Raw genomic sequence first — 20,406 nt, 5'->3', positions numbered from 1 at the left:
CACAATAAATATGCATGAGATAGATTTGCATCTCAAGGAGGCAGTGCATGCAAATCCATCTTGTATATATTCATGGTGGCGATCCTGAAAACCTGACCTGGCTCCGGCTCTCGAGGACCAGAATTGCCTACCCTTGGAGTGGATCTGAAAGTATATCTCTCACAGTACTACTAAACCACTGCGAAGTGCTTTAAAAAATAAACTTTTACTTTTAAAGCTATATTCCTCCATAAAGCATGTGCCAGACTTATGGTTCCTACTGGGAATTATCAGAAGGCAAAAGCTCTGTGAGCAGTTCCCTGGGAGGATCCAGCAAGAAGCATGGAGGGTACCCGAGACACTCTAAACTTGCAGCACAACAATAATAATGATTGCATTTAAGAGGCAGCTCCAGCTATACTGTATATCTTTGCAAAACATTACAACATAACCGACAGCAGGGCTGCCTACACCATAGCATGAGCATTATTCACTTCATTTAAAGTCCAAGGGAGGATAGCCCACACCACTATAACAAGAATCAACATAATTAGCCTTGGAAAGGAGGGGGCAGGGGGAGGGGTTCACTCTCAAGCAGCAGTGAAAACCTGCAAGGAAACAAAAATCCACTTTTCTCCAGAGCAGATTTCTATTCCTCTAGCAGTAGAGTGGAGACATCCTCGCTGTCCCACCGCACACGTTCAACGCACACCCGGAACCCATTTTCCAGTGCGCTGCATCCATCACTACATTCAGCCCACGAAAATGAGACTATAAAGCCTATCCAAATGATTCATTTTCTGTGACATAAAAGAGGCGCGGCACGCATTGAGGAGATAAGTTTCCCATTACAACAATGCTAGGCAATCATGAATGAATCTTAATTTGTCAAACGCAAAACTCGTGTGCCTTTTAAAACATCTATCTCATTCAGAAATGATTAAAAATGAATTCAGTTGATCTATTTTACACAAAAAAACAAAATTCCAAGTATCAAACATCCTTTTTTTTTTTAAAAAAAAAAAAAAAGCAATTTGTTCTGAGAGATTCAGTGGTAGAAGTTAAGGTTCTCATTTTAAAGGTGATATGTAGGTCAGCATATATTCCTGAGTAAATTATTTGAGAGGATTCATTTAATGTGTTGAAATTTCAAGGAAGCCCTGAAATTGCAGTACTGGGATTCTCAGTGCGGGTATTAACTCAATTTTGTGTTTGTAGAAAAAAGGAAAATGCAACACTGAACAAACTATTAAATGTATAGTAATTTTTAAAAAAATTTAAAAGTAAAAAAATAATGTTAAACCGCTCTCTGCAAACAAAAGAGTGATTTCAGACAAGCAAAAAGCAGATAGAATCACAAAAGCCCTATTGTTTTCTGACGGCTTCGCTTCACGGGACTTTTCCAAGGAACCTGAATAACGCTTAATAAAATCTTCATTCATTTGTCACGCTATATTCTGACTGTGCAAAATCCTTCCCTTCTTGCCCACTGAATCCCACAGACAACTATAACACAGGTAGCAAACGCAGGGACGGCGCATGACGGCGTCGCCCCTTGTCAACCCTCCCCTCCCCCACCCCCACACACAGTAAACAAAACAAGAAAGGAACTGCATGTGCAGTACAGAAACTATAGCAAAAATAATTTCGGTTTAAACATACTACGCCTGTATATTTTTTACCTGACAGCTTGGTACAAATACTTATTTTTTTTTTGGGGGGGGGTATGTTAACCTGTCTGGACGGCTAAGCATGTACTAGAAAATTACAATAGGTCATTAACCCTGCTCTGAAAGATGGTACAGTGAATCTGCAGGTTGCTAAGCACATGGTTAACCCGGTCACATTAAAAGAGAAACTAGGCTTTGCAACAGATGTGCATTAAACTGACTTGGATTTCGCTAAAAGGGAGAAACTGGATGCACACCAGCAAACACTCTCTTCCTTGCTATTCAGGCTCAGGTCGAGCCGGATTCCAAGCACGTTGTGCAGCGTACACTCATTCTTAGCAATGGCAGCAACTTCACGTGAAAGGAAACCATATTCACTTTAAGGAAAGGCAACCTGTCAGGATTCCTGTGGAGGGCTGGCCATTTCTGCACATGAAGTTCTCCTAACCCTGCCTGAAACCGATTCCCTCCTCGTTCAAAATAGTAGAAACAAATTCCGTCAACACTTCTGGGCCGGCTTTTTTTTTTTACTTTTAACAGCATGGGAAACGGACTCGATCCAGCCAGGGAGAGCATCCAGAATGAAATCGTACACACGCAGCAACGGCCGGGGCCAGCGGGACACAAGTTCCAGAAGTGCGGGCAGATGGGTTTAAGCAGGAAGGAACGGAATCAAGATTCGTCTTTACCCAGAACTTTCCCATCCGGTCGCGTCCACAGCGGGGGGGGGGGGGAACCTCCTCACGCCTCCGAGCCACAGCCCGATCCCAGATTCTGGCTCGCCTCCTCCTACTCGCCGAGCCCGGACAAAGCCCCGATGCCCGGCTCAGCGCACATGCACAGCGAAAGCAGCCCGCGCTGCGCCCCCTGAGGAGCTGGGAGCACGCGCCGCCTCGAGCCCAGCTCCGGCTGCTCTAGTACCAGCCGCGCGCCTCCCCCCCTGTCGGCTGGATAGGTGGGTGGGGTTAGCAGCCCTGCCTCCTCTCCTGTTGTACCTACCAGCTGATTCCTGCAGCCAGCCTTCCGCCGTCCTGTCATCTTGGAGCAACCGCGGGGGGGGGGGGGCTGAAGGAGGAGGGAGAACCCATGCACAAACTCCTTCCTACCCCCCCTTTCTCTTCACGCGCAGGTGAGAGAAGCAACAAAGAGATTCGAGAGCTGCTCCTTCATTCCCGCTCCGTAGCGCTGAACTGGACGCTACTCCCCAAACAGCCAGGGAGATAGAGGGAAAAGAAGGCAGACAATTGCAGGAAACCCAGCCCCCGTCCTTTCACAAAGAGGAGGGGTCGCTTTCGGAAATAGAAAACAGAATCTGCACGGCCCAGGGTGTAAATGCCACGGGAAAGCCGTATGGAAACCGGAGCAAGGAACTGCCTTCATCTGACCTGAAGATACTGCTGGCTGACCCCACACACCCCTTCCTCTCCTTGCAAAGCAAACTGTGAACATAAATAAAAGCAAAATCACTTCTTCTTTTTTTTCCCCCATTCTCTTGGCTTAACTAGTCTTGTAGGTTCAACTGCTACAGGCTTTGGTTACAAACAAATCGGGCTTTGGTCAAGCTGAAGAAGCTCAGTTACATTGCAAATGTCATGGCTGCAGGTTTCCTGTAATGGCCACTTTCTGCTAAAAGCAAGAGAAAAAAGAAATATCTGGTGCTCTCAGTGGAATTTTAAAGGCTGTATTTTAAATGAGATTGAAATTAAATATTCTTTCCTTGTGACCATGCTAAATCTTTTAGGAATAGAACTAAATTCCTCTGTTCAGACAAATAGCTATCTTAGATTATTGCAAGATTGAGTTGTGCAGTGCATTTGTCCTCTTTATGTTAAAGACATTTTTGCATGTTGTGTACATTAACCTACCCCCCACAAACTTGAGACAAATTAATCTCTTAGCATTATCCACCTTAGAAGTGAGAATTACTGCCAGTGGTGCTGGTGTAGCAGGAGAGTCAGTGGGATTGGTTTTCACATTCTCCATGTAGCTTTGTGGGATAAGTTCTTGAGGGCTGAAGCAGTGGTGTACCAGGGGTGGGGTGGGGTGGGAGGGGTGGTACACCCCGGATGAATGCATTAAAGGGGTGCACAGCCGGCACACCGAGTCCAGAGCCTCCCACCCTACTCTTCCACTGCTGCTTTCCTAAACCAGCAGCAGCGGCAGTAAACTTCAAAATCAGTAATCACGTGACCTTCCTGCACCTCCACATGGCTGCCAGTCCATCCCCTCTAACGTCACTTATATGTTCCAGAGTAGAGCCGGCAGCCGCAGGAAGGTCCTGCAATGACTGAATTTAAGTTTACAGCTGCTGCTGCTGCTGGGGTGCACAGTCAGCACACTGGATCTGGACCCTTCCGCCCTATTCTGCCACTGCTGCTTTCCTGAACCAGCAGTTAACTTTAAATTCAGTCATTGCGGGACCTTCCTGCACCTCCCCGTGGCTGCTGGACCATCCCCCTCCAACATCACTTCCTTGTTCCACAGCAGAGTCAGCAGCCGCGAGAAGATGCAGGAAGATCATAGAAACATAGAAAGATGACGGCAGAAAAGGGCTATAGCCCATCAAGTCTGCCCACTCTACTGATCCCACGAAGACTATGCCTTTCAGCGCTATAGAAATAATAAATAGTAGTAGTAGACCAGTGGTCTCAAACTCGCGGCCCGGGGGCCACATGCGGCCTGCCAGGTACTATTTTGAGGCCCTCGGTATGTTTATCATAATCACACAAGTAAAATAAAACAGTTTCTTGATCATATGTCTCTTTAGCCATAAATTACAATATTATTTGAAAGATTTAGCCAAAAGGAAAGATTTATAAACTATAAAAGAGTTTTACCTCGTTAAAAATTGTCATTTCTTTAATAAGACATTAACTATTTTTTTCTGAGGCCCTCCAAGTACCTACAAATCCAAAATGTGGCCCTGCAAAGGGTTTGAGTTTGAGACCACTGTAGTAGACTAATTCAGAGACCAAAACCCCCTTCTTCAGGTCAGGACAGGATACCATAACAGCAGTTTTGGCCTCTGAAAGCTAACTGAAAAATGTATTAGCCCAATAAAATAGTATTATCTTATTTTCCATTTTTGTTTTATTTCCCCCCTTTTGGCCCTCTTTTTTATGAAGCCATGACAATATTAGCTCGGATGCTCATAGGAATTCTATGAGTGCTGGAGCTTTTAGTGCCAAGGCCAGTGGTAAAAAAGGCTAATGCGGCTTCATAAAAGGGGGGGGGGGAGTTATGATTCTATAAACTGCACCTAGTGGATTATTGACAATCACGCTCAATGATTTATAGAATCAGGGCCTAAGTGTGAATTCTGTAATGAAGTTGTGTGTGAAACTGCCTATAGAGAATACTAGGATACAGTGGCGTACCAAGGGAGAGTGGAGGGGGGGAGGGCGGACCGCCCCGGGTGCACACCCTAGGGGAGGTGCACAGCCGTCCGTGTCTGGAACATCCTGCCCTACTTTGCAACAGGACCTGCACCTCAGCGCGGCTGCAAGTGCACCCCCTCCGAAGTACTTGCTTTGGAGCAGTCGGCAGCCGCGCTGAGGTGCAGAAGGTCTGCCGGCTCTGTTCCAGAAGAAGTAAGTTATGTCGGAGGGGGTGGACTCGGCAGATGCAGTCGTTGCGGGACCTTGCCACAACTCCCTGCGTCTGCCGGGTCCACCCCCTCCAACGTAACATACTTCTTCCGGAGCAAAGCCTGCAGACGTAGTCATCATGGGACCTTCCTGCACCTCACGCAGCTGCCGACTCTGCTCCAGAGCAACTACATCGGAGTGTGTGGACCGACAGCTACAGTCATCGCGGAACCTTGCTTCAAGAAGGGAGAGAAGGGAGCAGGACTTCTGGTATGGAAGAGTGGTGGAGGGAGAAAAAATGGACAGGGTGGTATGGAAGGGTGGTACTGATAGAATTGGTGTGCAGGAAAAGGGGAGAGAGACATAAGGGGAAGGATACTGGATGGAATTGGATTGGAGGGAAAGAAAGGGGACAGATGCTGATGGAAGTGGGGGGAAGGGAGAGACAAGGGGTATATGCTAATTGAAGAGAGAGAGAAAGGGCAGACATTGGATGCTAATTGATGGAGAGACATTGGATGCTAATTGATGGAGAGAGAAAGGGCAAACATTGGATGGTAGTGGGGAGGGTAGAGGGGGAGCCTATGATGGATAGAAGTGTGGATGGGAGAGATAAGGGAGCAGATGCAGGCAAGAAATGGGGAGGAGAAAAGATGGGAGCAGATGCTGGATGGAAGTGGACAGAGAGAGGAGAAGGTACTTGACGGAAGGGGTAGAGAAAGAGAGCACATGATGGAAGAAGGGAATAAATAAAAGGAGGGCACATGGTGGGGGGAAAAGGACTGAGTTAGGGAAATACGTGAGGGAAAGAGGTGGCAAGCTGTAGGTAGACAGTAAAAAAAAATTGATGACAGGGTAGTAAGAATGTAATCTAGACATGCAAAAAATAAATTGAAAAGGAAAATTAGAGGGGAAAGGGATAGCAGAGAATAGGTGTGGAAGAGGGAAGGAGAGGAGAGAGATGCCAGACCAATGGGGGTGAAAGGAGAGATGGAAGGGGGAGGCATACAGTTTCTGGAAGGGGCATAAAAGGAGAGAAGATGCCATATAGGGGCAGAGAGACGGCAGACAGTGGATGGAAGGAAGAGAGTAACAAGAAGATGAGAAAAGCAGAAACCAGAGAAGACAAAGGTAGAAAAAAATTTCTGTTTATTTATTTATTGCTTTAGGAGACATGTGTCACTGTTTCTGTGGTGTTGCATTGTATGCAGAGTTCAGCTTCTTGCTGGTTCAATTTAATCTTTGTCTATGTATTTCTATTATATCCCCCCTTTTACAAAACTGGAGCATTTTTTAGCACCAACCGTGGTAGTAGCAGCTCTGATGCTCAGAATTCTATGAACCTCAGAGCTGTTACCACAGTGGCTAAAAACCACACTACAGTTTTGTAAAAGGGGGAGGGGTTAATTTGTGATGACATTCCATACTAGGCAAAGGTGTTTTCTGTATTCTATATGTTCGAAAGACACGGTTTTCTGTTAGGATTGACTGCAGGATAGATCTGTACTAGTCTGGCTTGTTTAGTTTTACAATGGGTGTATTGATGTTGTACTGCTCACTGTAGTATGCTGCCTTTTCCTATGTATACTCGTGTGTAACGTTTGGATTGTTACTAAAAATCATGTTTTTCATACAGATGGGGGGAGGTGTCAAAAAATAATGGGCCCCGGGTTTCACATATGCTAGGTACGCCACTGCTAGTATAAGTCTGCATTAATACACCTAACCTTAGGCACAAGCACTTAAATTAGCTCAGTGGCAGGCGTAAATGCTTGCACCTACAGGAATTGTAGACTTAGGCACATAAATGCTAGTATTCTATAAACCACACATGTAAACAGGATTGGTGTTGGGGAGAGGGGGGAGGTAACAGGGCAGCTGCCTTGAGCCCCACAGCTCCAGGGACCCCCGCAGTCTGGACATCTCTTCCCCTTCTCCCCACCACAGTCCATCTCCCTCCCTTCCCCTTACCTTCCTGATTTTCTTTCAAATTCAATTTCCCTTTTCAGAGGGGCCCCAGCATGGCAGCCATTCTTGCAAGTTGCCGGTGGCTGCCCCAATCCTGGCAATAATGAAAGCAGAAGCCACAGGGCCTTTCCTTCTTCCTGTGTCTCTAGGCTTTGCTAGTCCCAATTCTGCTCCTCAGAAACAGGAAGTGACTTCAGAGGGGGGACAGGATTGAGACCGGAAGAGCCTAGAGCAACACAGACAGGAGGGAATGCCCTGCAGCTTCTGCCTTCGTTATTGCCATCTGGTTTAGCAGAACTGGGGCTGAAGGCAGGGCTGATGGCAGCTGAGTGCTGGAGGAGGTAAAGGATAAGAGCATCTAATCAGGGCCAACCAACCAAGGGATTGTGGATTGGGGCTGGTCAGTCAAGGGAGGAAAATAGAGAAGTGGATTGTAGGGAGAGGGGGTACATAAGAATTGCCACTGCTGGGTCAGACCAGTGGTCCATTATGCCCAGCAGTTTGCTCACGCGGCGGCCCTTAGGTCAAAGACCAGTGCCCTAACTGTGACTAGCCTTACCTGCATACATTCTGGTTCAGCAGGAACTTGTCTAACTTTGTCTTGAATCTCTGGAGGGTATTTTCCCCTATAGCACACTCCAGAAGAGTGTTCCAGTTTTCTACCACTCTGGGTGAAGAAGAACTTCCTTACGTTTGTATGGAATCTATCCACTTTTAACTTTAGAGAGTGCCCTCTTGTTCTCTGTAACTTGGAGAGGGTGAACAACCTGTCTTTATCTACTAAGTCTATTTCCTTCATTATCTTGAATGTTTCGATCATGTCCCCTCTCAGTCTCCTCTTTTCAAGGGAGAAGAGGCCCAGTTTCTCTAATCTTTCACTGTACGGTAACTCCTCCAGCTCCTTAATCCTTATAGTCATTCTTCTCTGAATCCTTTTGAGTAGTACTGTGTCCTTCATATACGATGACCAGTGCTGGACGCAGTATTCCAGGTACAGCGGCATGATAACCTACTCCAATCTGTTTGTGATCCTCTTCTTAATCATTCCTACCATTCTGTTCACCCTTTTTGCCGCCACCACACATTGCGCGGATGGCTTCATTGACTTGTCAACCAGTACTCCCAAGTCTCTTTTCTGGGGGGTCTCTCCAAGTACTGTACCGGAAAATGGATATGCTTGTTATGGGGGGGGGGGGGGGGGGGGTGAACTGGAATGGTAGATACAGGGGGGATTGGTATAACAGAAGGGAAATGATAGATCTTGCTTGGGGGAGAACAGTTATTGGAACTGAGTCGGATTGGGAAGACTAGGGACACTCTGGACCCTGCAGGGAGCAGAGTGAGATAGGAAATACTGGATACAAGAGAGTGAAGTTTGAGGGCAGAAGTGATATGCTGGACATGAGTAGTGGGAGTGGGGAGACAGAGGGGATATGCTGGACATGGTGAAAGAGGAGTAGGGAGCCAAGGGAAAGATACTGGATGGAGGTGGAAATGAGATGCTGAATAAGGGATGGAAAGAAAGAGAAAATGCATGCTTGTGGGTAGAGGGAAGATAATGAATACAGAGGGAGTACGGTGATAGAAGGGAGATACTGGATTAAGATGGGGAAGAGAGGGGAGGTACATGGGGTGGAGGCAATAAGAAGACAGAGGGTTCTGGACGCTGGAGGAATTGGCAGGAAGGAGAGATGCTGACACAGAAGGGGGAAAGTTGAACACTGAGGGATGCTGGATATGGCAAAGGAGTAGAATGATTGAGAGAGATCTTGGATGGAGGTGGAGAGAGTTGGGATGTTGGAAGAAAGAGGGGAGAGGATATGCTAGATAGAGGGGGCAAAATAGGAGATACTGGTTAGAAGAGTGAAAATAGAAAAGGGATGTGTATGGGGGAAAGAGAGAAAGGAAATATGCTTGAAAGGAGAAAATTTGCAAAACAAAAACAAACAAACCTAGAGAATAACAGAATTAGGGAGATGGAAAACTGTAAGTAGAAGCAGATAGAAATGCAGAAAAATAAATGGAGGAAAACTGAAAAGAAAAGGTTAAAGTCAGAGATAGATGTAGGAGAGAAGTGGCAGATGGACTTGAGACCCTAGAAAGAAAATTAAGAAAAGACAGAGGAAAGCAGAAATTAGAAACTGGGTAAACATGGATAAAATGGTCAGACAACAAAGGTAGAAAAAATAATTTTATTTTTAATTTCATGAACAGAAAATGCAGTTTTGCAGTAAATGTACACTTCTTTCTTCATATTTTCCAAAGTGCAGGGTGTTGTTTCTATTTCTCTTTCTCTAATATTGCACTTTATACAGTGTATGGCTTCTTGAAGTTTAAGCTTTGTCTAAATATTTTAAGTTTGTGGCTGCTTATTCTGTACTTGGTAAGGATCTGTCTGTGTTTAGTGTTTATGGCCAAGGCTAGCTACTCTACATAGTGTTTGTATGATTTGATTTGAAGTAATTCAACGTGTTCAGTTTTCCAATAGACATACAGTACTGTATTGGTGTTCTAGGTCCTACTGAAGTATTTATGTAGCTGCATTTTCCAATGTAGGGGCCTTGTGAATATAATAGCGTTCAGATATGTGCATCACAGATCTTTTTTATTGTGTTAATTGGTTTACCAGATAGTTGAGGGGGGAAGGAGGGCAGTGACCCTCAGCCCAACATAGGGGGACAGTGGCCCTGAGCCATGTCTCCTGCCCAAATGCAAAATATAAATACCTAAGCTCATGAGAATTTTAAAGCCCTGCCAGCTGAAGACATTTTCTTCCAGTCCAGCAGCCAGAACTCTTCACGCTCTGCAGCTAGTGGCAGCTCAGTCTTTAGCTGCAGAGCTTGGAAATTTCTGGCTGCCAGACTGGAGGAGGTCTTTTTCAGCTGGTAGGGCTTTGGGATCCCCACAGCCATAGCAAGGGAAGTGGCTAATTCAGGGGGAAAACTGGGCCCAGAACCCTTTTGTGTTCAGTATAAAAATAAGTGTATATCCAGTGGCGTAGTGAGGATGAGAGGTATTCGGGACAGTAGTGCTTCTCCCCGCCCTCTTCTCTGACCCCACCCCTACATGCTCCTTCCCTGCCATCCTCCCATTGTCGCGCACATGTACCATTTCCCTTCCCCCGTACCTCTGTAACGTTCCTGGCATGAGCAGCAGCCCCCAGCCTGCTATTGGGCCCTGTGTGGGCTCTCCCTCTCATGTCACTTCCTAGGCATGGGTCCAGGAAGTGTCATCAGAAGAAGAGCTGAAGCAAACGCAACAGCAGGTTAGAGGTTGCTGCTTGCCACTAGGAACATTACAGAGGTACGTGGAAGGGAAGCGGTGCATGCACACGGCAGTGTGGGGGGAGGCAGGGAAGGAGCAGGGGGGGCGGAGGGGAGAATGGGTGCTGGGTCCCTATCAAGACAGTGCCCGTGGAGGATCCCTCCCTCGCCCCCCCCTTATTACATCACTGTGTATATCTGTTTTTATTTCTCCAGTTTTGTAGTACAGTATTCCCCCAAAATTTGCAGGGGTTATGTTCCTGGTGCAGCTCCAGCCCCTAAATAAAGAGGATGCCGAAATAAGTGTTCCTTGTTTGAACCCTTGAGAAAGCCTGTTTGGGCGACACGGGGGTCCTATCGAGGCATGCAAATGATGGGGCAAGCATATGATACTGCAATAAAGGATAAGTAAAAAGATTCTTTATTATTTTATTAATAGTTGAATTTAAAGTAATATATCAACGTATAGAGTGAGCACGTTTTGCTACCACCTTACTTTATAATTAAACCCTGATGAGTGAGGTTGATTTTTTGCTGTGGTTATATTCCTGGTGCACCTGCGAATTTTAAAAAACCGTGAACACTGTACTGTATTGGATGTTGGGATCGGTGGTGGGGGAGGGCTGCAGAACCTTGCTGGGGAGGTTGGCATTTCTCACTTCCTCATCCTTCTAAGCACAGGAAACCGAGCCAGAAAGAATTTTGGCACACTTTTCGGTCTGTCATTGGCTGTTAGTCTGTGTCTCCTGTTAGCCCCGAGACTTTCTCTGGTGTCATTGTAGTTTAAAAACATGCACGGAAAACTCCGCAAATGACGGAGTCCGTGAAGTTGGAACCGCAAATTTGCTTGCTGAGTTTAATTCTTGGGGTTCCCAGTTCAATTTGTGATCCCTTGTTTTTTATTTGGAAAAGGTCTGTATGTGTTTTGTGTGTGAAGAAGTCATTTAAAGTTGTTTTATGTGTGGTAATAATGGCAGTTGGAGGAGAGAGGATCAGGGACCCCCCTTCTTGTAATTTCTGCCCTGGGCCCCAGCATATCTAAAACCAGCCCTGCATGTAAAGTGCCTGTCCTGATTGTCCTTGCCACTCCTAAATCCATGCACCCATTGGAGTTTTCACTCTGCAGCTTGACAGCACAATTTGTAGAATACCTACAAAAGGGGCAAGTACCCTTGAAACTGCTAATTAGGGTATGACATTAGCCAATTATCACGTTAAGGCAAATTATAGCCCATTATTGTTAATTAACACCAATTAGCAATTCATTTTAAAACTAAGTCATGGATAGGAAGTAATGTCCTATTATGGATTAAGAACTGATTAAAAGATAGAAAATAGAGAGTAAAGTTAAATGGTCAATATTCTCAATGGAGATAGGTAAATAATGGGGTTTCTTAGGGATCTGTGCTGGGGCTGCTGTTTTTTAACATATTTATTAATGATTTAGAGATAGGAATGACTAGTGAGATAATTAACCCCCCTTTTACTAAGCCACGGAAGGGGTTTCTACTTTAGTCCGGAATGCTAAATGCTCCAAAGCTCATAGAATTCCTATGAGAGTCGGAGCAGCATTGGAGCATTCAACGCCCCGGAGCTTAGCAAGAGGGCCTAAATTTGCTAATGACACAAAGTTGTCCAAAGTTGTCAAATTGCAAGAGGACAATTTGAGACTGCATATGGGAAAGAAAAGCTTGAACTATAGCTATGTGATGCAAGATTCCATGTTAGGAGTCATCGCCCAGGAAAAGGATCTTGGCAACATCGTTGAGTTGAAACTCTCAGCTCAGTGTGCGGCGGCAATGGCTAAAGAAAGCAAATAAGTTAGGAATTATCAGAAAAGGAATAGAAAACAAAGATGGGAATATTATAATGCCCTTGTATCACTCCATGGTGTGGCTGCACTTCAAATACTTTGTGCAATTCTGATTGCCGCATCTCAATAAAGATATAGCAGAATGACAAAAGATACAGAGAAGGGCAACAAAAATCATAAAAGGGATGAGATGACTCCCCTCTGAGGAAAGGCTAAAGCGGCTAGCAAGGGCATAATCAAAACATCAAAATATCCAAAATACCGCCTAAGTCAGCATTTGGACGTCCTAGTCGTCAGGACATCCAAATACCAATTTTCAAAACCGGCTTCCTGGATGTCTAGTGGGACATTTTTCCTGCTGTGTCCAGAGTTCTCGGGAACATGTTGAGGGACGTGTTATGAGCGGGCTTTGGGTGTGTTTAGACTTGGACATCGTGAGGCGATAATCGAACCTTTTCCAAGATGTCCTGTACAAAACTTGAATGTTTTCAGCTAGACCTATTTGGAAGTATCTAAGTGCCACAAAGGTACTCAAACTGACTAGATGACCACTGGAGGTAAGTAAGCATGACCCTCCCCCCCATACACACACTCCCTCAGTGGTCACTGACCCCCTCTCAGTCCTTAAATTTCTGAATAAAGCAGTACATACCTACAACAATCACAATTTATTATTTCTATAGTGCTACTAGGTGCACGCAGCGCTGTACATTGTACATGCAAGAGATAGTCCCTGCTCAGAAGAGCTTATAATCTAATTATGACAGACACACAGAGGGGGCTAAAAGGTGGTAGGGGACTATTAAGGGAATGACAGACAGATATGTTGGTTGGGTTAGTATTTAAATGCAGCTTCAAATAAGTGGGCTTTCAGTCTGGCTTTGAATATTGCCAGGCAGGTTGCTCCAAGCCTGCGGCGCAGCAAGGTAGAAGGGACGGAAACAGGAGTTGGTGGTAGAGGAGTAGGGTACCGACAAGAGGGACCTGTCTGATGAGCGGAGTTCCTGGAGGGGAGTATAGGAAGTAACAAGAGAGGATAGATACTGAGGAGCTGCAGAGTGAGTACACTTCAATGTCAATAAGAGGAGTTTAAATTGTATGCAGAGACAGACAGGGAGCCAGTGAAATTACCTGAGGAGAGGAGTAATGTGGGTATAATGACCCTAGTGAAATATGAGGTGCGCAGTAGTGTTATGAACAGATTGAAGGGGAGAAATATGGCTTAATGGTAGACAGGTGAGAAGCACATTGCAGTAATCCAGATGAGAGGTGATGAGGGCATGGATGAGCAGTGGCGTACCTAGGGTATGTGGCACCCGGGGCCCATCATTTTTTGACACCCCCCCCCCCATGTAAAAAAATATTTTTTGTAATGACCATGAAACGGAATAAATGGTCAGAATAGAAACAGGCAGTGAAAATTTTCTTATATTCCAAACATAACATAACATAAATTATGTCTGAATTGTCATGACATCAGAACTACATATGGAGTAGTTGCAGGTGATGCTTGGGACAGTTCTGATTGTGTTAGTTCGGTTTTATGTGTTTTTTGAATAGAAGGGTTTTTATTTCTTTTTGAAGGTTTTGCAGTATGTGGTCGATGTCAATTGGTTGTAGGGTTGGGGGTCGAGTGTTGCAGCTCGAATGGCTAGGAGGTTGTCGAACAGTTTTTTTTCTTTTGACGTTTTTAGTTGGAGGGTGTGTGAATGGTGCATGAGTTCTCCTATGTCTGTTTGAAGTGGATTGAATTATTTAGCTGAAGAAATTAGTTACCCCCTCATCCCATACACATTAATTCTCTTCCATTTTTGTTCCCATTATAAAAAACACTGATAAGTTCCCAGAAAAAAAATACATTAAAATAAGAAGTGAAAACAAAGGCCCCTACAGATGAGAACATAACATAAGAATAGCCTAACTGGATCAGACCAATGGTCCATCATGCCCAGTAGCCCATTCTCATGGTAGCCAATCCAGGATACTAATACCTGGTCAAAACCCAAAGAGTAGCAACATTCCATGCTATCGATCCAGGGCAAGCAGACACTTCCCCCATGTCTTAATAACAGATTATGGACTTTTCCTCCAGGAATTTGTCCAAATCTTTCTTAAAACCAGCTACACTATCTGCTTTTACCATAACTTCTGGCCACTTCATTTTTAAGTTTAGATCTTTCCTTTCAAACAGAGACCTTGCTAGATGTCAAATACAGCACAAGGTAACTTCACATGGACTTAGCTGTGCAGGAAATGTGAATCTCCTCATACACCCACCATATAGTGCAAAAATGTGCAAAGGTCTGTTTTTTTCTTTCGATCACTACATAGCCTAATGCCACACAAGCAGCGCTGTTACAAACATATTCTGTAGGTCAATGCTAAGGATAACAAAGTTTCCTTCCTTGGACCAGAAGGAGATACTGATAAACCACTGGAAGAGATCCCAACACAACACCCAAAGACCCACTCAGTGTGTGAACCAGTTGAGTGGAGTGGACTAACTGGGGGGGTGGAAATGGGCCCGAAGTTTGCTCAGCAGAATTTCCCAGACCACCTCTTCCTCTCAACACATTGACACGCTGCCACCACCACCACTAGAAACACCTCACTGGGTAGGCCAGCTATGCTATAAACTTTATAAAACACATTATTATATTTTCTTATAAAGCACATATTTTAACTGAACTCTCTGACATCCTCAGCCTTTCCATTCACAAAAATAGAAGGAAGAAAAGTTCCCATTTCCTGCTGTTTCATGTCCCCGGCCTATACAATATTTTTTTTCTGCAGACCCTTCAAAAGTCTGACCAAATCCTCGTTTCACTTGCATTATAAAGTACTGAGGATGCCATCTCTCCCCAATCCCAGGTCCTAAAGTCTAAGACAGTAGCGCAAACTAATGCTGCCAGATTCAGGAAAAAAAATTTCGATTCGATTCATCCTATTGAATTGGTTTTTCAATTCGATTTTCCTGCCCAGTTGGGTGATTTTTTTCAAAACTCCTGGTGGGTTTTATAGCTTTTTCACCACCTTTGGCTTCTCCTAACCACACTGGCGCTGTGGTGTAAATAAAATAAAGAAACAAAAAGGACTTTTCCTCTCTCTGTTAAATCCTAGCTCACGTTTGCAGTCCAACACCAGCTCTGTCAGGATACACATTTCAAATCTGACATATTATAATCACAGAAAATAAAACTAATTTTTCTACCTTTTGTTGTCTGGTTATATTTCAAATCTTGTTGGTCCAAGGCTCTGGTTTTCTTCTGATAACTTGCTTGCCAGGGTCTCCTTCTTTCTTCTTTCTGCGTGCTAACCATCCATCTGCCAACTCTGTCCTCCCTTTCCATTTCCCTTCCCTCCCCAGGAAGTCTGGTATCTTTCCTTTTTTTCATCTCCCTCCACAGATCCACCTTTTCTTAACTACCCTTTCATCCGGCATCTCTCCCTCCTTCCCCACCACCCCAGAGTCCACCATCTCTCCCTTTCTTTTCCCAATTACCCTCCTATCCAGTATCTCTATCCCTCCTCCACACCATCCCTTGTGTCCAATTTCTCTCCCTTTCAGTTCCTTCCCTCCCTAAATCCCATGGTCCATCATTTCTCTCCCTCTCCTCTATTTTCAGACCCATTATTTCTTCATCCCCCCCCCAAAGTTTGCCATATCACGTCTCTTTGAACACCCCCTTCCCTCCGTGTACTTCTAAACCAGGGTCCCCCCCAAAGGCCTGTCCCCCCTTAAAGGTCTGCCTGTCCCCCCTTGAAGGCCTGTCCCACCCCCTTGTAGGCCTGTCCCCCCCTTGAAGGCCTGTCCCTCCCCCTTGTAGGGCTGTCCCCCCCACCTTGAAGACCTGCCTGCCTGTCTCCCCCTTGAAGGCTTGTCCCCCCCCTTGAAGGTCTGCACCCCCCTTGAAGGCCTGTCCCCCCCTTGAAGGCCTGTCCCACCCCCTTGTAGGCCTGTCCCCCCCTTGTAGGCCTGTCCCCCCCTTGAAGGCCTGTCCCCCCCCTTGAAGGCCTGTCCCCCCCTTGAAGGCCTGCACCCCCCCTGAAGGCCTGCACCCCCCTGAAGGCCTGTCCCACCCCCTTGTAGACCTGTCCCCCCTTGTAGACCTGTCCCCCCTTGAAGGCCTGCCTGCCCCCCCTTGAAGGCCTGTCCCTCCCCCTTGAAGGTCTGCACCCCCCGAAGGCCTGTCCCCCCCCCTTGAAGGCTTGCCTGCCTGTCACCCCCCCTCCCCCTTGAATGCCTGCCTGCCTGCCCACCCACCCCACCCCGAAGGACCGCTCGCCCCCCTGGCCTCCCCACACCACCTATGAAGCAGCACTACCTATGCTCCCGGCCTTGCCGTTCAGTCCCCACCACCACCACCACCACCACCCCCGAAGGACCGCTCGCCCCACTGACCTTCCTGCACCACCTATGAAGCAGCCGCAGCAGGATCGCGACGTCAGCTATCCCTGCGCTGCTTAGGCGCTGCTTCCTGCGCCGCGGTCCCGGCCCTCCTCTGACGTCTGAAGCTCAGGGATAGCTGACCTCTCGATCCTGCTGCTTGCTGCTTCACAGGTGGTGCAGGAAGGTCAGTTGGGCGAGCAGTCCTTCGGGGGTGTGGGGGGACTGAACGGCAAGGCCAGGAGCACCCCTTCAGGGCTGGCACCCGGGGCGGACCACCCCTCCCGCCCCCCCCTTGGTACGCCACTGTGGATGAGGGTCTTGGCAGTGTGCTCAGAAAGGAAAGGATGGATTTTACCTGTTTGTAGAACATGAGAGTGGTTTTAGGTATCTGACCCATCGGAGTTTTATCCACACCCAGTGCATCCCAGGATGCACTGGGAAGGAGTCCTAAGTCTCTGGTTGGCCCAGGTGCCTAAGGCCCCACTATGGGAGGGTCCTTAGGCATCTGAGCCAATCAGGGCCTTAGGTTCCTCCCCTGTATATCCCAGAATGCACCGGGAAGGGGAAGACCCGCCATTGTACAGTGGTGGGCCTGCCAGATGGAGGGTGTATGCCTCTCTCCAGCTGGACCTTCATTTTAAAAAGGTACAGGGGGAGTGGGGGGTGGTCTTCTTCTAAGAGGAGATGCTGGGTAGGGTCTCCAGGTTGGTGGGGGGCCCTGGATGGAAAGGTTGCTGGGTGGCTGGAGGATGCTTCGGGAGGCGATGCTTTGGAGGGTAGCAGCAGGAGGAATTGAGAGGTCGTGGGTTCTGACAAGAAGGTGTGAACATCCCTCTTGCTTGCCAACTTGTGTGTGGGGTGGGGGGTTCCATGCCACTGCCACTCAGCTGATCACGGCAAGGAAATTCATTCCCTTGATGCGATCAGCTCAGCGGCAATATGATTCTCTAAATGGCATCTGTGACATGGACGCCAGTTAGAGAATCAGGGTGGGTATCTGTCCATTAGGACAGACACAATTCTGTATAGGACGTTTTCTGCACTGACATACCCTAAGGTCAGATATGAATGATATGATCTCCCGTAGGCCTTTGTTGACATTGGTAAGGCCAACCGAAAATGCTGAGGCTGACAGATTCTCAAAAGTTGCATAGGCGGCTGCATAGGGCATCGTATACAGAATCAGGCCCATATTCAGGGCAGGATTAACCAATAGGCCAAGTAGGCACGTGCCTAGGGCCGGAAATGGTCAGGGGGACCTGATGAAGGAGGGCATCAACATTGTTTTTTCCAAATGGTGATGGGCCCCTCCAGCATCGATCGGCAACGCGTGCCCACCCCCATCAACGGAAAGTAAGACAAGCAAGCAACGCGGGTAAGAAAGGCAACAAGAACTGTAATTGTGCAAGCAGTGCTGCTTGCCCAAAGCTTCCCTCTGACACAGCTTCCTGTTTCCGCCTGGGCGCATGGTGGGGTGGGGCGGGGCAGGGGGGCCCAGTGTACTTGTGTGCCTAGGGGTCCTCGACGAATTAATCCTGCCCTGCCCATATTGTTTAGTATTTTATGTTATGGATTTTATTTTGTGTTTTTAAATTTGTATGTATTTTTGGAACCCGCTTAGGTTTAGGTGGGCTATAAGCTTTTTAAATAAATAAATAAATAAATTAAATAAATAAATATTGAAGTATGCCAAATTTCTTAGGAAAGTTCATTCCACACCTTGCTGATAATCTGTGAACCCTGAGAGCCCTTCTAAAGAAAAACTCAGATTTTCAATGGGAGGTCCCCCTTCCCTTGTTGAAAAGTAGGTTGAAAACCCACCTTTTTGAAGTAGCTTTTAACTCGTATCCGTACTCCCTGCTGCCCTCTGCTTACCGCCCTAGCCAGTAGTTTAACCATCCCTGCTAACTGTAACCCCTACCCTGGCATCCTGTTGTTCTGTCTTGATTGATTAGATTGTGAGCTCATTTCGTTCAAGCAGGAAATGATTAGATTGTGAGCTCATTTGAGCAGGGACTGTCTCCTATGTGACGCTGTTCATCGTTGCATACGTCTGGTAGCGTTCTAGAAATAATAGTAGTAGTAGGCACAGCAGAATGACACATTTGACAAAAAGTAGAAAAAACCCATTTCAAACACTGGTATGTAAACATATTATAACATAAGAAAAGAAGTGGCTATTGAGGTTGACGCATCTAAACAAGGATTTGGAACAGCATTACTGTAAGAAGAGAAGCAGTCATTTATGTATGTAAGACACCGACAAATACTGAAATCAGCTATAACCCAATTGAAAAAGAAATGAATGTCATTGTCTTTGGCTGTAAACATGTTCCTCAATGTTTCTGTGGATGAAAAGTGTCTATGGATTCAGCTCACTAGCCTTTGGAAATCAGTATGAAGAAGAGTCTGACAGCAACATCAGCCAGGCCATAGCAAATAATGGTGCAACTGCAGAAATATGACATGTTGGTAAAAGCCAGGTTGCATCATTCCAGTTGCTAGTACACCAAGCAGATTATGACAGGAAGACAAGGACAACACCAGAGGCGAGGGAAGGACAGGTGCACTAGTCACGTCTACCTTACTCAATTCAGACAAGAAAATAAACCAACTAAAAGATTCAGCTGAAACAGACCCTCAGTTGTCAGCGTTACATACTGTAAAGCTATACTGAAAGGTTGGCCAAAATCACAACAGTCATGTGCACCGCATGTAGGAAGATTGGTAATGCCTAAATCCATAAGTACCAAAAAGACAGACCACAGCATGCTGATTCCCAATGTCTCTATGGCTCATTGGGAGTTCACTCATGAGAGTGTCTTTTGAGCGTATTCCCAATTTGTAGAATCGCTTCTCCGTGCAATTAGAGGCTGAAGTATCTTTAACATTTAAAACTCCATTAAAAACATACCGGTCAACATTTTGAAATTAATTTAACTGGCCGCTGACCAGTTAAATTGCTTGTTCAGGGTTATCTGCTCATTTTTAGCGGCACTTAACTGGCTATCGCTGCTGAAAATGAGCAGTTAGCATCTGAGTGAAAACTGGTTATTTTGGGAGCAGAGTCAGCAGTGGCTGGTTAAGTGCCAATATTCAGCACTTAACCAGCCAGGGTTATATATCCCAGAGTGCCGATAGAATTGAAAAATGAACTTGCAGAGCTATTGTTAGTAATTTGTCATTTTTCTTTAAATCTAGCATAGTACCTGAAGACTGGAAGGTGGCCAACGTGACACTGATTTTTTTTAAAAGGGTTTCAGAAGTGATCTGGGAAATTATAGACCTATGAGTCTGACGTCGGTGCTGGGCAAAATGGTAAATGCTATTTTAAAGAACAAAATGACAGAAAATATACATAAGCATGGATTAATGAGAGAAAGCCAACATGGTTTTAGTCAAGGGAAATCTTGCCTCACCAATCTACTATATTTCTTAGAAGGGGTGAATGAACATGTGGATATAGGTGAGACAGTTTATATTGTGTATTTGCATTTTCAAAAGGCATTTGACAAAGTACCTCATGAAAGACTTCTGAGGGAATTAGAAAGTCATGGGATAGGAGGTACAGTCCTATTATGGATTAAGAACTGGTTGAAAGACAGAAAACAGAGAGTAGGTTTAAATGGTCAATACTCTCAATGGAGAAGGGTAAATAGTGGGGTACCCCAGGGGTCTGTGCTGGGGCTGCTGCTTTTTAACATTTATCAATGATCTAGAGATGGGAATAACTACT

General features: G+C 45.9%; 1 protein-coding gene across 10 annotated transcripts in view; it reads right to left on the bottom strand.

Annotated features, from left to right (window-relative positions):
• The window catches only part of LOC117360819 (probable E3 ubiquitin-protein ligase MID2), a 651,807-nt gene extending 648,749 nt beyond the window's left edge, over nucleotides 1-3,058 (bottom strand). For 4 of the 10 annotated variants that reach the window (XM_033945261.1, XM_033945267.1, XM_033945268.1 and 1 more), the window contains exon 1: nucleotides 2,339-2,607. The gene's annotated coding sequence lies outside the window, so the exon portion shown is untranslated. Of the gene's footprint in view, nucleotides 1-1,870; nucleotides 2,017-2,043; nucleotides 2,122-2,180; nucleotides 2,267-2,338; nucleotides 2,608-2,648 lie in introns of those variants that run through there. The other 6 variants (XM_033945263.1, XM_033945270.1, XM_033945265.1 and 3 more) reach the window with 6 other exon arrangements.
• Between the last annotated feature and the right edge of the window lie 17,348 nt (nucleotides 3,059-20,406).

Source organism: Geotrypetes seraphini, chromosome 5 (genome assembly GCF_902459505.1).
Source record: "Geotrypetes seraphini chromosome 5, aGeoSer1.1, whole genome shotgun sequence".
Taxonomy (NCBI): Eukaryota; Metazoa; Chordata; class Amphibia; order Gymnophiona; family Dermophiidae; genus Geotrypetes; species Geotrypetes seraphini.
This window is presented reverse-complemented; position numbering and strand designations above follow the sequence as displayed.